General features: G+C 44.2%; 1 protein-coding gene across 1 annotated transcript in view; it reads left to right on the forward strand.

Annotated features, from left to right (window-relative positions):
* ASPSCR1 (ASPSCR1 tether for SLC2A4, UBX domain containing) overlaps positions 1-16,438 on the forward strand; it is a 64,427-nt gene that overhangs the window by 45,009 nt on the left and 2,980 nt on the right. The gene's annotated exons all lie outside the window — the stretch shown is intronic.

Genomic DNA, 16,438 nt, shown 5'->3' on the forward strand with positions numbered 1-16,438 from the left:
TTATTTTTTTTAAAAAAGATGGAAAATATTTACAAAACTGGACTGAGGTGGAAGAGGTGTTTTGCCCGTGACTAGTTACGTCACCAAAATATCAAGCAGGTGCCTGTAACACTTGTGGAAGTATATTCACACAGCAGTGATCACACCGTCTGAAGGAAGTAGTCATATTTTCTGAGGTACGCTTTATTTGTCCAAAGAAGCATGCAACTAGTTCCGCGAGCCCAACGAAGCTCCAGAGTTGTTTTTCTCAAACTGCAGGCATCCCCCTGCCCTACCACCACAGTTCCCTGGGTGCTATGCACCAAGCTGCTTTCAAAACTGACAGGGATTTTAAATTCAGATGTTTGAAGGAAAAACCTTAAGAATTCAAAGAGGTTAGCAGAAACCTCTTGTCTGAGCTTGAAGCAGCTCTTTGGATTCTTGGCCAACAGAAGTTTGACCTTGGATTGGGGGCAGAGACATAATGTCTGTGCACAGCAAATGAGAAGCAAACACATATTTATCGTACAGTGGTGCAGAATGACCCTGAGAGCCATTTAGCACCTGAGCCTGGCCTCTGCTCAGATGTGCTTGCAGCCCTTCAATGCTGGAGCAGAAAGCTCTGTGCCTTTTCTTTCTGAGTCACAATGTCATCTTGGTGGGGAGCAGTCAGTTCAGTGCCTTTTCTTCTTCTCTCCCCCCCCCCTTCAAAGCCACTGAAATATTTTAATTAATAGCAGAAGTGCCAGTGGAAAGGTCCCTTGTGCCTTTGAACTGGGCGACTTTCCCACTCATTGGGAAAGCAGCTCCTCCCATCTTCCCTTGTTTTGTGCCATCTTGCCCACAGCTGCCACCCAACACGATCTCCGATTCCCACACGCTTATTGTGGTCGGAAGATAGGAAAATAAGAGAAGTTTTCTGTGGAGTTCTGAGAAGTCTTAGGAGGGAAAGGTCACACTGGGAGTCTGATTAAACTAGTGATTAAAACCTGTATCTGGAAACGGAAGTTTCTCTATACGTTTTGGCCCTCTTTAGCCCAGCCTATAGACCAAACCAGACCTGTAAAGCAATTGTAACTTGACCTATCCCATTTTAATCAATGTGGGGTATAAAACCTTTGTCCTCTTGAGAAAATAATCAAATTAAAAAGTAACACTGGGGGGGGGGGGAGACACACACAGAGACATGGAGTTGCAGGGGAGTCACTCCTCATTGTAATGTTACTACTCATCTCTGGGTCTTACATACAATGCACTGGCTGTGACTGAGTTTTGTGTGTGTCAGGCTCTTCTACGTTTCTTGAACACGCAGGAGTACTCATCCCACCCAACCTCCCATGTTGGCTTTGTCCTTGAACTTTGCTTCCCAACATAGATTTTTGCATCACCACCACCACTGCATATCTGAATACTTCTTGGATTTTAACTTCCTCTTTACCTAGGATGCTTTTCTTCACTTCTCTTTTTTGTGCATTTTCTGAATGTATTAACCAACAGCTGCAAGGGAAGGTTTAGTACCTTCTCACTCCTTGATCCAGCTATGGCGGCTTTCTGGTCTATATACCCAATTTTATCTATGAGTTTTTAGCATTCTAATATGCAGTTTTATTGTTACACATAAAGTAGGGTTTTTGTGTTTTGTGTAAGCAGGCAGGAGGTTTGAATGATACTACAAGCATGATCCCAGACAAATAGATATAGGATTTGAGTCTTAGGCTGCAATCCTAACCCCATTTACCTGAGAGTAATCTTCACTGAATTCAATAGGATTTACTTCTTAGGTTAGTATTACTACCTTAAACTCCCTAGCGAAGTGGTTTCCTTGATATTGCCACCTATAAGGTCTCTGAGCAAATATTCCTGTTTTCATAAAGAGAGTTAGCAAAAGGTTAATGGAGAGAAGTTCAGAAAATAATTGCTGCAGCGACCATATAAGGACATCTGAAAATAATTCAACACAGATAGAATATCACAAACATTATTACTGTCAAAAATGGTCTTGTTCATAGTGATCTTCCTTTGATGGTCCGTTTAAAGTCTCTGCTATCTGAACACTTCATTCACAATCTGGAGTCAGGTCTCCAGTTCCTGAGAGACTAAAGCATCCACAACAAATGGCCATCTAACCTCTGCTTAAAAACTTCCAATGGTGGTGGGTACATCACTTTCCAAGGGAGTCCATCCCACTGTCAAACAGCTTTTACCTCCAGAAAGTTAATCCTGATTATGATCACCGTATTTTTCGCCCCATAGGACGCACTTTTTCCCCTCCAAAAATGAAGGGGAAATGTGTGTGCCTCCTATGGGGCGAATGCAGGCTTTCGCTGAAGCCTGGAGAGCGAGAGGGGTCGGTGTGCACTGACCCCTCTCGCTCTCCAGGCTTCGCGCAGATCTCCGTAAGCCGTGGGAGCCCGCACTGGGCTCCCGTGGCTTGCGGAGAGTTGCCTGTTCTGGGGGCTGGGGTCGGGGGAAGCTCGGGCTTCCCCTGCCCCAGCCCCGCTCCTAGGGGGAAAATAATTTTTTTCCCCTTTAATTCCCCCCCAAAAAACTAGGTGCGCCTTATGGGACGGTGTGTCCTATAGGGCGAAAAATATGGCAGTTTGCAATTTTACACACACACAAACACACATAGATTGTCTATCATCTTTGTGACCCTTTTTTCGGTATTGCCCTCTTTCACAATAATGAGTTTTGGCCTGAATGTGTTTCAATGTTCTCTAGAGTAGCTGCACAGCTTTCCCAGGTTGCTCACCATTTATTTTCAGCTGCTTCACAGTTCAGAAGTGCTTCAGTGAAGCATTTTCATTCATCCATTCCAGAATGCCTTGCATCAGCTTCCTCCTCTACTGGTGGCCCCTGACACCTTTTCCAGCACCTGTTCTGTGAAGCCTCTTGCAGATGACAAGCTCAGTCTGTTTCAGCAGCCCGTGCAATCTAGCTGGCCCTCTACATTCCCATGGCCCTCAGAGGACTAAGGCAACCACATTTAATTTTATCTACTAGAGAGCATTTATTGCTCTCAGAGAGATGCAAGTTGAGGGTTGGCAGCACAATGTGTGAGCATCTGTGGGGGTTCCCCCCCTCGTGCCCATTCAAAGTCTATTAGTTCCAAACCTTCAAACCTAGTTTCAGGTCAGCCCTCTTAAAGTATTCAAGCTTTTTAGCTGGCAAAATAAGTTGGAGGTTTGGGAGCTGGCCAGGATGTTTTGATAAACCTTCCTTTCTATATATTTTTTAAAAGTATTTTGGAAATCTTCATTTCCAAAACAACAGGAAGGATTCTGTTCAAAACTTCACTTTTCTTGGAAATTTCTGTACCAAATGTGACTGTTAGAAAAAGCTGGGAGAATGTGAAAGCAGCCCAGGCTAGACAGCTTGAACATAAATGATGGTGGCCACTTTTCAGAATTAAGTGGTTTTAATAGATAGCTTTTGAGGTTCAAGATTTTTTTCTTCCCAAACCTCCAAATTTTTAAGGAGAGTGATGAACAGCAGTGAATTTGATCATGTATCCAGTGCTCTAGAATCACCAGTGTTTGCACAGAAAGCTCTGTAGTTTTCAGCACTATTCAGTTTTGTCAGTTCTCCTGGTTGCTAGATAGGTAAGTCCTGGTATATAGAATTATCAGAGGTTTAATATGATTTACAGGGAAGTGATAGTAGGTATGAGTTGGGCAGGTTAAGGGGTAGTAGTAACCTGTGCAAATGAGACCTGAATAAAGACCACCTTACCTCCATATCTGAGTGCGGTGGGAGTATATCAGCAGGGTGTTTAATTAGATTAATGAATCTGTTTCAACAACAAATGGCTGGACCTGTGTGCCTTAGTGCTGCAGAGCCCAAACAGTGTGAAGTTAGTGGCCACACAGTCCTTGAGCAGAGTTAATGGCAGGTTTTCTAGCTCATGTTTCATTTGAGTACAAGGGTGGGCGGTTGGTGTTTTCTGGTCCCAGTAGGTTCTCCTACTGTGTGTGATCAACATACAGAAAGGAGCGGAATGACCAACAAAAAATATCCTAGCCCTCCGATGCAAAGTACAGTAATCTGCTCATGGATGTACTTGTAAAGGACTCCTGCCTGCAAGCAGATCTATTCCTAAGCACCCCAGTCTTCCCTTTTCAAGTAGTGGGCTGGAATGTTTACCCTCCAGTAGAGTTACTCATGAATAAGAACCCTGCATAGTTGTGAGTAAACACAGCCTGTGAAAACACTGACAAACCTGTGTGTGGACATAGCCGAAGTACTGAAAATTGCAGTGCTTTAACTACAAATGCCCATGTTGTCTAGAGTATTAGGACTGCACCCAAATTCTCCTTAAAAGGTGAGTAATCCCCACTCAGGATGACTGCACCGGCTGATCCTAGGGTGTTCCCTAGGAAAACATCCGATGCACATACAATGCAGCCTAGCATCTTGCAGTAGAGCTTAGAAATGAACGTGTGCACTGTTAAGGTGCATCAAAACAGGAGCAAACAAGCAACTTATTCCTTATTCTCTTCCTTTTTTTGAGGTGGGGGAGATTGCAATCACATTGCTATAACTTCCTGGGTTGCCTCTCCCTTTTCCTAGTTTAGATTGGCTGATTCTAGATGACATTTTGCTCCCTATCACCAGTATAAACATGCATTCATCCGTTCGTTCTTTCCCCCTTTTTGCCTTGAGTCAGTGTATGCTCCATGCTGTAATGGCTTCTGCTTGGATAGCCTTTCTCTGCCACCGGAGATCTGAAAGCTTGGCAGAGGCTGAAGGGGGCTTTCTTTTCTGGAGAGAAATGGGTGCGGAAGCTGCTCCAGCTTTCATGTCCCTGGCAACTCTGTTATTGTTGGATGCCCTTTTTATAGGCTGCTGGTCCTAATCGGGCTGTTTTGCCTAAGCCCCTGTGTTCTTGGGAAGGAGGGGTGTGTGTGTGTGTTATTGGACCTGTCTCGGCACTAGCGTGAGGGGCAATGCTGAGGTGGGGAACCCTGCTGTTTGCCTTCTCCAGCATTATTTGCTGAGCGGCAAACTCATGGGCACAGGAGTGGATATGTATTGTGCAGACTCCTGCTTTTGAGTCTGCATGTGACTAATGTGGGAACTGGAACAGAGACTTCTCTTATTTTTGTAAAAAAATAAACTGTGTTGGTTTTGTGTACACATGGAGATGGAAGTGAAACGCACAGAAACACCAACCTTGTTCAGTGGGATGCTCTTAATAGTTTCCGTATTTAATATAGACAAAACCACTCTATAATATTTGAAATAGTCTTCTAAGAGGCTTGTAAATTAATTTAACATGGATTAACTGACAAAAAGGAGCTAATTAGATTTATGGAAACGCCAGACAAAGGCCTGCTGGAACAAGTGGGTTATAGCTAGTGTGATGAATCTTCAGAAAATGTCTGTCCTGGGCTTGAATCATCAGATCTCTGTTCTCTTGAGGTCTCTGCACTTTCATGCTGTGTTGTCAGGACATCAAAAGAGGCTAGACCAGGAGTGGGGAACCTCTGGCCCTCGCAACTCCCATCAGCACAAACCAGCATGGTCAAAGAATATGGGAGTTGAAATTCAATAACAAGGGGCTGTAGGTGCCAACATCCTTGGACTAGACTCTAGAGCATCCAGCCTTAACTTACAGTGGAGAGATGAAGGACTGTCTCAGTTGATATTACAGTGCAGAAACCCAGGCCAGGTATTGGGCTCGGGAGACCCATACATACACGGTCACTGTCGTTTCAATAACAGAATATATTGTTTGGAGGCTGGTCCTGAGAATCCTAGCTTTTGCTGCAGAACCTCATGGTTGTTTGTAGTGGAGAAAAACTAAACTACAGAAAAGCAGGGAAGGTCTGGAAAGGATTCCAGTGGCTGATGTGGCAGGTATGAGAGTGAAGCATCCTCATTTTTCCCAAGTTGGAGAAGGCTACTTTAAATGCCATTTAATGGTGTGTGGTTCAGTGTAGCCTGGATTTGCCATTGTTCCATGAACTCGTTTCTATCTCATGCGGTCGCACTAAAGTCTTGCCAGCAAAAGTAGCAACCTTGCAAAAGGGTGCTGAGAAGCTTTGGTTGCATTTATCTGAACAAAGGAGATTCATCTTAATTCCCAGGGATGACTTCTGAAAGTTATTACATGATGTTTCTTTCATGCTGAGGACAGAGAGATCAGAAAGTGAGTGGCCCAGCCAGGACATCTACATCATTCTTTCAGACTCTTTGAAACTGATAAGGCCTGTGGTTCCAGCTATGAACCACTCCATAGCTATTTGTGACCTCCTGAGAGAACTCAAAATGCTTAATGTTAACAGCACCTTCTTACTATTTTTGTGAGAGAACATCCAAAGGGAGCAATCCCAATTGCATCCAAAGTGGCAAGTAGGGGAATAACTACATCGGGACGTTTTCATAGCATCTCCTCTCTCTGAATTCGGTCCAGTTGGCACCAGTTTTGGTGCATAGCCCACTCGCCTTGTATGAATTCCTAGGAGAAGGAAAGTCTTATGTTCTCTTTCTGCCAAATTCAGCAAGGAAGTTGCTGGGGAGGTGGGGGATGAGACAAGTCAAGTGGGAAGGAGAGTGTGCGAGGGAGTGGGTAGCAGAGATGGGATGTAAGAAACCTGCAGTGGTACAGAAACGAGGGTGCTATGGAGTAGGTCTCTGAGATTTCAAACTGTCTTTCTCTGCCCTACCTGGAGATACCGGGGATTGAAACTGGAACTTTTCACATGGAAAGTATGTGCTGTTCCCTTTCCCATACTGGTTAGCAGTGGCTTCACATAGACCTAAAGCGGGAGAGAAAGCGAGCTGTAAGATGGAGAGGGATGCAAGGAGATTTCTGGAGGGGGAAAACAGAAAAAGGAAATAGCAGATAAGAGTACGGACCAGTGGCACTTCAGACAGAGAGAAGGAGGCCTAACAGGAATGCAGAGAGCCAGGAACATGCTGTGGGCCACGCAGAGAAAAGAGGCATTAACAAGACATTGTTTTTAAAAAGAGAACACTGAGCAATAAAATAAAATAAATTGGAATAAAATTTTGTTCCTTTGCAAGCCTAACAGAGTAGCCCTGCTAAGTTAATACAACTATAAAAGTGTCTCTTAGTATTTGAGTTGAAACGGACCGATCAATAATACATGCTTTCAGCTTTGCAATCAGCAGTCATTGAGTAAGAACAGTCACTTACTTTTTTCCTAGCCAAGATTTTGCTACCTTTCCAATTATCCTGATGTGTTCTGTCCTCAAAGCTTGTGTATTAAGTTGCTATAATAAGTCTTAACATTTTGTCTGCTTTTTTCTGTTCAAACCTTTGGGACCAAAACAGCCATTGCTATCTAACAAGCTTTCTTGTCTGAAGATGCATCAGGCTATTCCAGGAATCCCATTATTTGAAACACAGGCAGTGATAAGGGTCACCGGACCCTGAGTCCTTTCTGATTTCTGATACCTTTTGTTTCTAGAAAGTCTTGGGGTGTTGAGTTCCTCTTCTACCCCCACCCCGGGAAGGCCTTGCTCGCTGTGATGGGCTGAAAGAATATAGATACCTTAGATGGTTACCCTAGCAGGGGCCTCTGTGAACAAGTGCTGGAATTACAAGGCTATGACTGATGCTTATTTTCCTTACAAGGTTGAAAAGGCATCTAGAGCTACTATTGTTAAACCCGATAGCCACCAGAAAGGGGAAGAGACTTCAACTGTGGGATCAAAGCCAGGAAAACAAATGTTGTCAACTTGTCTGCTTTAAGAGAAAAGGGGTTGCATCTGAAGAGAGCGTCCTGCAATGTGTGCCTATTTACTGGAGGGCGAATGTGCAGACTGGCAGCAACATGGAGTTTTTGGAACCCATAAAGACTTCAAGGCATTGCTTTGATATTTTGTTATTGCTGTTTGTGCTGGCTGCATTATCCCCATGTCCCATGAATTATTTTAAAGTGTTCTCGAGGGCAGAACTGATCAACTGCAGGCTTCTCTGCCGAGTACTCCAGCCAAGGGGTCCCTGAAGCTCCAGCTGTGTGTGTGTTTTTTCTTAGCTAGTTGGACTTTCCCCCTCCCCACTCTACCCCAAGGAACACACACTGGCATGACTCAGTCCTGGGGCTTAGGAAAGGCCAGTTCACAGATCTCTGCTTGTGCTGGGAAGCAGTGAAGAGAGGTAAGCATCCCAGAGTCTGGGAAAGGCAGAAGACAACTGTGGTCCCATCTTCAAAGGAGCTGAAGAGGCCCCACATGCTTCCATCTAAATATTTATTCCCCCCTCCAATGTATCTTAACATTTCTCCAAGTGTTGAATCAAGCTATTCTTGGCTTTGTCAACAAGAGGAAAAATACAAACGAGCCGAGGATCTTTTCTCATTGCTGTTCTACTTTCATATTCTTTGGTGCGGTTTTGGGTGCGCTCACATCTTTGAGTCAGTGAATCTGATGCTGGCAAAGCCTATGCAGGTTGAGAATCTTCCAGTAGACTTAGATACAGGTAGGTAGCCGTGTTGGTCTGCCGTAGTCGAAACAAAATAAAAAAATTCCTTCCAGTAGCACCTTAGAGACCAACTAAGTTTGTTATTGGTATGAGCTTTTGTGTGCATTCACACTTCTTCAGATACACACAAACTTGTTACACAGGGACAAACTTGGCAATTGAGTTTCCAGACGCACAAGGTACCTTTTGAAGACTGAACCTTCATTTCTGTGCTTCAGATGGAATGGGACACCATGGTTTCCCATTGTGTCTGGACAAAGCCTGTGTAACCAAAGAGAGAGCAAAAACAGCAAGTACAGTGAATATTGCACCTTTGTAGTTTGTATGTCAAGTCTTAGTCTGTTTACTGTCCCTCTGTGTTGCTCTTAGCATAGAATATATGCAACTAAACATGTTAGTTTCTGGTATGATTGTCTGTCCTGGGTGGTCCCATGTGCCCAAACAGACCAGATATGTTCAGTACTAGTACTCCATGGTCAGAACTTGCTGTACTTTGGCTTGGGAGTATCTTAAGTAGACTGTCTCCACTTACTTTACCCTTGTGTAAAAGTTCCCCTTTCAGACCATATCTCATAAAAGGTAAAAGACTTAAGCCTCTGTTTTCCAGCTGCCTCACGCTCACTCTCTGTTTGATCATGGTCTCCTCTGCTTTGGAAAGCTTTTTTCTTGGGTATTAAATGAGACAAGGCCATTTAGGCAACGTCTCTTTGACTGTGGTGGTTCTCATGTTTGTTTCCTTTCCGGAGATGCTCTTTGCTGCTTGTCAGGGAAGCTTTTGATCTGCTTGCTTCCCCATTGAATTTTCCAAGTGCTGATTTCTGTGTATCTTGAAGGAATGTGTGTGTGTGTGTGTGTGTGTGTGTGTGTGTGTGTGTTGGGGGGATGGTGTTGTGAGGTATTTCATGCTGGTAGCTTGGATTTCTGCATTCATGCGCATGTCCCCTTTGAAGCCCTCATTTATTTATTAATCTTTAAACATCAAACTAACAGTGGACCTGTGGCACTCTAATCATTTCAGCTCATGTAACGGAAAGAATGCTTCCTCTTTTGGCAGCTGCAAGTCCCTGTCCCCTGTCTCCAACTCCCCACCCGCCTCCAAACAAAAAGGGGGGGAAAGAAAAGAAGAAGACAACAGCCTCTTCCTGATCTCAAGGTCTCTGAACGAACTTGGCAAACTAAGTAGCAGTGTGGTGAATTGCATCCTTTTGCAGCAGCCTTTTGTTGTAGGAGTGTGTGTGTGTCCCTCAGTTGTTAGGGAGGAGGATTTATAAAAGAAAGGCTGTTGAAATATTGGAGGGGGTGTGTGGGTGTGTGCAGCCTTTCCACTATAATGTATATACTGTAATGTAAAGATCCAGGGAGAAATATGTTGCTTCAAGTAATTGCGTCTGTTTAGCACGCTGACAAAGATCATTGTGACCAATGTGCTTATAGGACCGTGTTCAAGGCTTCTCCAGCATGTCATGGGCTCCCCAGTTGCCTCCCACACTCCCAGCTGCACTTTTTCAGTGGCTTCTCATTTGAATCTATGACTTCATTTGAATCTATGACTTCAGGGCGACTTCAGGTGCCTGTTTCGGTTGTTGCTCACCTGATACTCACCTCACTCCAATTCATCTAGCATTAGGGTCTATGTAGCAAAGTTTGGACCGCTCAGAACACGCTAAAAGTGCCAAATGATTGGTCTTATTTTTATCCCTGCTTAATATAGGCAGTAAGGCTCTTGAAATAGGGGCAGAGAGTAACAGCCTTTCTAAATTAGAATGGTGGGGGAGAATAATGTGATATGTACTCCAGGACTGGTGAGGAAACTTCCAATGCCTTAAAACTTTGAACACTATTTTATTTCCCTTTAAAAAGAAGGCAGCTCTTAAAATTATTGTGTTGAAGGCCTCTTTCTTTTGTGACTGAGAAGTGAGAAGGCTCAGACTGCTGCTACCATCAAACGAGAGGGTGTTTCTGAGCTGTGAGATTCTACTTTGCACATGCAGTCCTGATTGATTTATATTAACTCTAGAAATACTTTTCTAGTTTCTAGGGTAGCTTGGGTTTTGCCAGTTTTTTTACCCACAAGTTTCTTTTTTTAGACTTGTGATGCCATAAAGAAACAAGACTCTCATCTTTTGATTTCATAGCTTATGAGTGTTTCTCTCTCTGGGGCGGGATTCAGCATAACACTAAGGCAATTTGGCTTGCTAGATGAATCTGTCCCCCATTTCTTCTGCCTGCATTCTGTTTGGAGTTCTTTTGAGTAGTTATGCATAGAATTACACCGTCAACAGCAGTTTCTCAAACTTTGATATCTGGTGAACAGTTCTCCTGCAGCCCCTTCACCCCACATTAAAATAGGAGGCATTGTACTAAAGCATTTTGCAGAGCACTGTAGGAGCACCTTTCCTTGCAAGATAGCCCAGACCAGGCATGGCCAAACTTGGCCCTCCAGCTGTTTTGGGACTACAATTCCCATCATCACTGACCACTGGTCCTGTTAGCTAGGGATGATGGGAGTTGTAGTCCCAAAACAGCTGGAGGGACAAGTTTGGCCATGCCTGGCCCAGACAATATTGCTTCCCATTATCCCTCCTCTTAGCCTTGTGTCAGTCAGGGCCTAGGATTCAGACCATGCTTTCTGGACAGTGGTGAGCTTTCTGGGATTGCCCTGCATCTGTCAGTTCATAAAGCAGGGAGGGGGGGAGAGGCTGCTGCTGCTGCTGCTGCTGCTGCTGCTGCTGCTGCTGCTGCTGCTTGGGCCTCCCCACTCCAAGAGGCGCCAGAGTGTGGTGAATGTGTGCAACACGGTAGCTAACCTTTTCAAGGCACTCTTGAGCTCTCTTGCAGCACACTCTACTTTAACAGCAATTGGTGAAGACCTCTTGAGCTCTTCATAAGAGGAGAAAATGTGTATTGGCATTTTTAACTTTAAAAAAAGTTAAAGGACCCCTGGACGGTTAAGTCCAGTCAAAGGCGACTATGGGGTTGCGGCGCTCATCTCACTTTCAGGCCAAGGGAGCCAGCGTTTGTCCACAGACAGCTTTCCAGGTCATGTGGCCAGCATGACTAAACCGCTTCTGGTGCAATGGAACACCATGACGGAAACCAGAGAGCACGGAAACACCGTTTACCTTCCTGCCGCAGCAGTCCTTATTTATCTACTTACACTGGCATGTTTTCAAACTGCTAGGTTGGCAGGAGCTGGGACAGAGCGACGGGAGCTTACCCTGTCACAGGGATTCGAACCACTGACCTTCTGATCGGCAAGCCCAAGAGGCTCAGTGGTTTAGACCACAGCACCACCCGCTTTACGTGTACCTTGAGCTAGTTTAAATGAACTGTCTAGTCACCTAAATCCTGTATTTTATACAGAGATGTCTGTGTTAACGTTTTAACATGCTGACTAATTCTATGTCCTGTTTGTAAGCTTTCTGAAACATCTGGCTAGCTGTTGTTGGATAGAGAAGTAGATGGACCCCCAGTCTGATCTTGCAAGGCACTTCCTAAGTTCTTTTGTTGTTAATGTGTTGCTACCTCCAGGCTAAAGCTGAGATGCTGTGATAGCACAGATCTGTCACAGTCTCCCCTTTTAACCAAGACTATCAATATCAGCTTTTAAGAGCATTCAATTTTGCATCTTTTCACGTGTGCCTCTATACTTTACCAACTTAATTTGGTAAGCTGCTTTCATTTGTGTAAGAAGACAGAGACGAATGCTGTGGAAGGACCCTGCAATATTCCATTAAATTGCAAATAGTCGTATATGTTTATATAAAGCTTGGCAGGTTCTTCTGGGAAAGAATGGTACAAATGAGGTTGGACTGCACTCTACTGGACTACCCTTGGCTCGAGTGTCAAATAACACAAGTTCCTGTATTAGGCACCATCTGTTCTTTCTAAAATCTAGCTTTTGGAAGGCCTGATGCTACTCGCCCTCTAACTTGGGTTTTGATTTTGGAGTCTTCTACTCTTTCATGTGTTCCAGAGGCCGTTAATCGAAAATATAACCAAAATGAGAATGTGATCTTCAGAAGATCTGGAGAATTCCTGATCCTAATGTGTTATCCCGGAAAAGAGGCAGGAGCAGGGCCAATCATTCCAAAGCCAAAGGTATCCATAGCCCAGAGGCAGCACTGAGTGACTCATTCCTTGGAAGCAGTTGCTGCCAGCAGCAAAATCGGAAATGGCCTCTAGTCTTCTGTTTTCATTTAATATTCTGTCCCATGGCAGAAAAATGAAAATGGCATGGAGATGCCATCAGATGGTGTTATCCCATAGCAGTGAAGTGATAGGAATGTGCAAGAGTTCAGTGGCAAGGTGGATTTAGAGAAGGAAAGCAGAGGTGGAATGAAGTTGTTTTCTCTGTAAATCTTTTTAACGTGTTCAAAAGCTACCCTGAAAGTCCATGATGATCATTTTGCTGATTTTTGTGCACTGCAGGCGAAAGGATTTAATTAGTCCTATTGAGAGAATATACTTTTCCTTTCCTTCACCCATGGAACGTGTTGTGTCTTTGGGATTCCCGTGTAATTTATACAACAGACAGAGGGAAGCAGACAAATGACACACAAATGAGCCTTAAAAGTAAAGGAGGGAGCTCCCCTTTGAGGGGAGGTTTTTATTGGCCAAACTCTAGGAAGGGAAAAAGGTGGGCAAGGGATGCAGAGCTGGGAGGGGGAGAGGAAAAAAACGAGTCTGGAGGAGGTGGCTGAATGTTGTGTGCTTACGAGCTGCTGTCCCATTCCTTTAAGTCTCTTCCAATTAAAAGAGCTTTGGACTGATGTCTTGCCAGTGGTGGGAATTGGTTGGGAGAGGAGGAGCTCAGAAGTTAAAGCGGGACTTATTTGTCAACCTCTGAGTAAAAATAGGGTAGCGGCTCTTATCGGGGCATGCTGTGTGTGTGTGTGTGTGTGTGTGTGTGTGTGTGTGTTGCAGCATTTGTGCCTCGTGTGTCTCTCATTCTTGAACTGTGTTCCTCTGCGCTCTGTCTATCCCTTCTTTCTTTGTGCCTCACTCACAGGCCCTGCCATGAATTTTCTCTGACCCCTTGGGGCCATTCCCACATGAAGCTTTGATGTGTGTGCCCAGAGCTTGATTGACAAGGAAGTTTTAGTGGCAGCAACTGGAGAATCGAAGAGAAAAGGGCAGGGCTTTGAACTAAAGGGCTTTGAGCTCCGAGATGCTGTGCTTAGTTATCTCCTTCAGAATGTTAATTATTCATCATGATAATTGGGCAGGAGAGGGGAAAAAGAGAGGGGAGGTTATTAAAAAATTCCAACACTAACACGCTACAAAAACCTCATTTTCCAACGTTGTGACTGGCGTGAAAAGGATAGTGTGTATGTGAAGAGGTTTGGGGAGGGGGGCCTTCTTTTTTCTTTTTCTTTTTTTAATCCATTCCCTAAATAGTAGGATCCCTTCAGATGAAGGCAGCGGGGACATCAAAGCTTTTGTAAGAGTTTTCTTGGGGGTTTCTTAACTGTGTCTGGTACTTTTTAATTAAAAAGTTTACGGAGAGCCGTCTTTGTAACTGGCTTCTGGTGGAGCTGGCAACCCTGGGTCCCGCTGCTTGAGAAAGAAAATGTTTTTAAGGGGCCTAATAAATATTGTTTCCTACTGCTAGGATGTCAGGTTGGCACTGTGAAAGACCTTGTCGCTAGAAAGGAGGTGAACCCTGGTGCTGAGGAGGGCAGGGAGTGCGGGCTTTTCCTGGGAGCTAGACGTTGTCGGCCACTTTGAGTGCCCATGCCCACATCCGCCCCTCAGGTGCTCAGTCCAAGTCTATGGCGAATGGGTCAGGAAGAGACATTCTGCGGTCACTGTTATGCAGGCGCATTAGTATATCCTGACATTGTTTCACATCAGTTGCTTCAAATAATGGAAGCAACGAGGTTTCTGTGGCAAGTGAATATACACCATCCTGTCCTCTTTCGTTCCAATACATAGCTTTTGGACCCAAATCAGAGGTTCTCCATCAAGAACACTGATAATGGAATGATGTGTTTGGTGGGAAGCATAAGATTTCCAGACTTTATAATTATAATTATATATAATAATTATAATTTATTATTTATACCCCGTCCATCTGGCTGGGCCTCCCCAGCCACTCTGGGCAGCTTCCATAGAAACCAAAAATACAGTAAAATATTACACGTTAAAAACTTCCCTGAACAGGGCTGCCTTAAGATGTCTTCTGAATGTCAGGTAGTTGTTTATCGCTTTGACATCTGCTGGAAGGGCGTTCCACAGGGCGGGCGCCACTACCGAGAAGGCCCTCTGCCTGGTTCCCTTTAGCTTTGCTTCTCGCAATGAGGGAAGCACCAGAAGGCCCTCGACGCTGGACCTCAGCGTCCGGGCAGAATGATGGGGTTGGAGACGCTCCTTCAGGTATACTGGACCGAGACTTACGATGCTGGGAATTTTTGCCTCAGTGTGCATCACCTTTGTAGGTGTTTACATGGAACAGGATTTGCCATGTTGTTGCTCCTTTAGTTTGGAAAGATCCTTGTGGAGCTTGAGTTCTCACCATCCTGAATAACTTAAGAATTCTCAGGTATATTCCATCCAGACCCAGTGAGCTAAGTTTCTAATTTGTCAGTAAGTCCTAGAATGTCATCATCTTCCCCCCTTCATGACTTAGATCTTCAGATGCCCTCATTTCCAGGAAAGTGGTTTATTAGCAGATATCCAGTATTATTATTTTTTGCTCATCCAGCTTTGCTGCAATCTCCCTATCTTCCTATTAGCATCCTTTCTCTCCTTTGTCATCTAATGGTCCAACTGCCTCCATGTCCTGCTTCTGACATACTTAAATTTTGTATTAATACTTTTAGAACATGTTCCTCACTCCCTCTCCCCACCCCACAAGCATTGCCAGGCACTTAAAAGACTTTGGGTACGTGCCCATGACACCCACTTGTCCTAATTTATATTTATAGATGCCTCTGGGTGAATTAAGATGGTGGGTATCTCTAGAGCAAGGGGTGGCAGGAGGGTCTCACAAGCACTGTGCTTTGCAAGGCACCCAGCTGCCCTCTAAGCAAATGAATGTTACCTTTCAACTTCCTTTTAAATATAGATACGTAGATACATAGATAGATGGTAACTAAATCTTGTTCATTTGCTGTTGTTGTATATTCATACTTATAGGATTCTTTTTTAATTGCCCTGTATTATATATTGTTGGCTAACTTGGGTGCTTGATGTAGAAAGTCAAGATATTACATTTAATTATTTATCCACAAATCCCCATTATTTAAGTTTTCTCTTTTGAAAACAAATGTGACTGTGCTGGACATTCTGGGCAACTTTCCACTTACATATGTATTGAATTTAGCAGCACAGTCAGTTCATCAACACTTAACATCTTACACCAGACTTCTCCAATGTAGTGCCCTCCAGATGTTGTTGGACTCCCAGCTCCCATCGGTTCCATCCAGCATGGCCAGCCATCGTAGTCCAAAACACTTGGCAAGCACCAGATTGGGAAAGGCTGGGCTATATTGTGATTGCCTACACATATGTAAAGGGCTTTGTTGCCAGCATGGTGGCATTCTCGGTATTCTTGAAATGTGGTGACCTGGTTTGCACAGAGTGGTAAGCCATCGTTTGTTTAAAAGTCTACAAGTTAACCACAAGTTGTCCCGCGGACAATGATTACTTGGTTTTCCAAAGTTTGGTTTGTTGCTTCTCCTGCTTCTCTTGCCTTTTCCTTTACAGTTTGGTAAGCATCATCTAGGATGGAGTGGTCAAACAAACCATGGTTAAGAAAGGATCCTGGGAGTAATGCCAGGTCACTGTTAGAACAAACCAAGGTTCAAACCATTGCTGCAACAAACCATAGCTTCAGAGTGTAGTTTGTTGGCAGTAAGTAAACCATTGTGAAGTTGTTGGGCCAGGTTCACACATAACATTAAGTCAGTTTAGTAAACCATGGTTTAGCGTTATGTATGAAACCAGCCATGTTGTGACAAGCAAGATTTCCCCACTTTTAAGTTTCAAGGAAACAGTACTGTT

This window comes from Podarcis erhardii (genome assembly GCF_964252035.2).
Source record: "Podarcis erhardii genome assembly, chromosome: 2".
Lineage (NCBI taxonomy): Eukaryota > Metazoa > Chordata > Lepidosauria > Squamata > Lacertidae > Podarcis > Podarcis erhardii.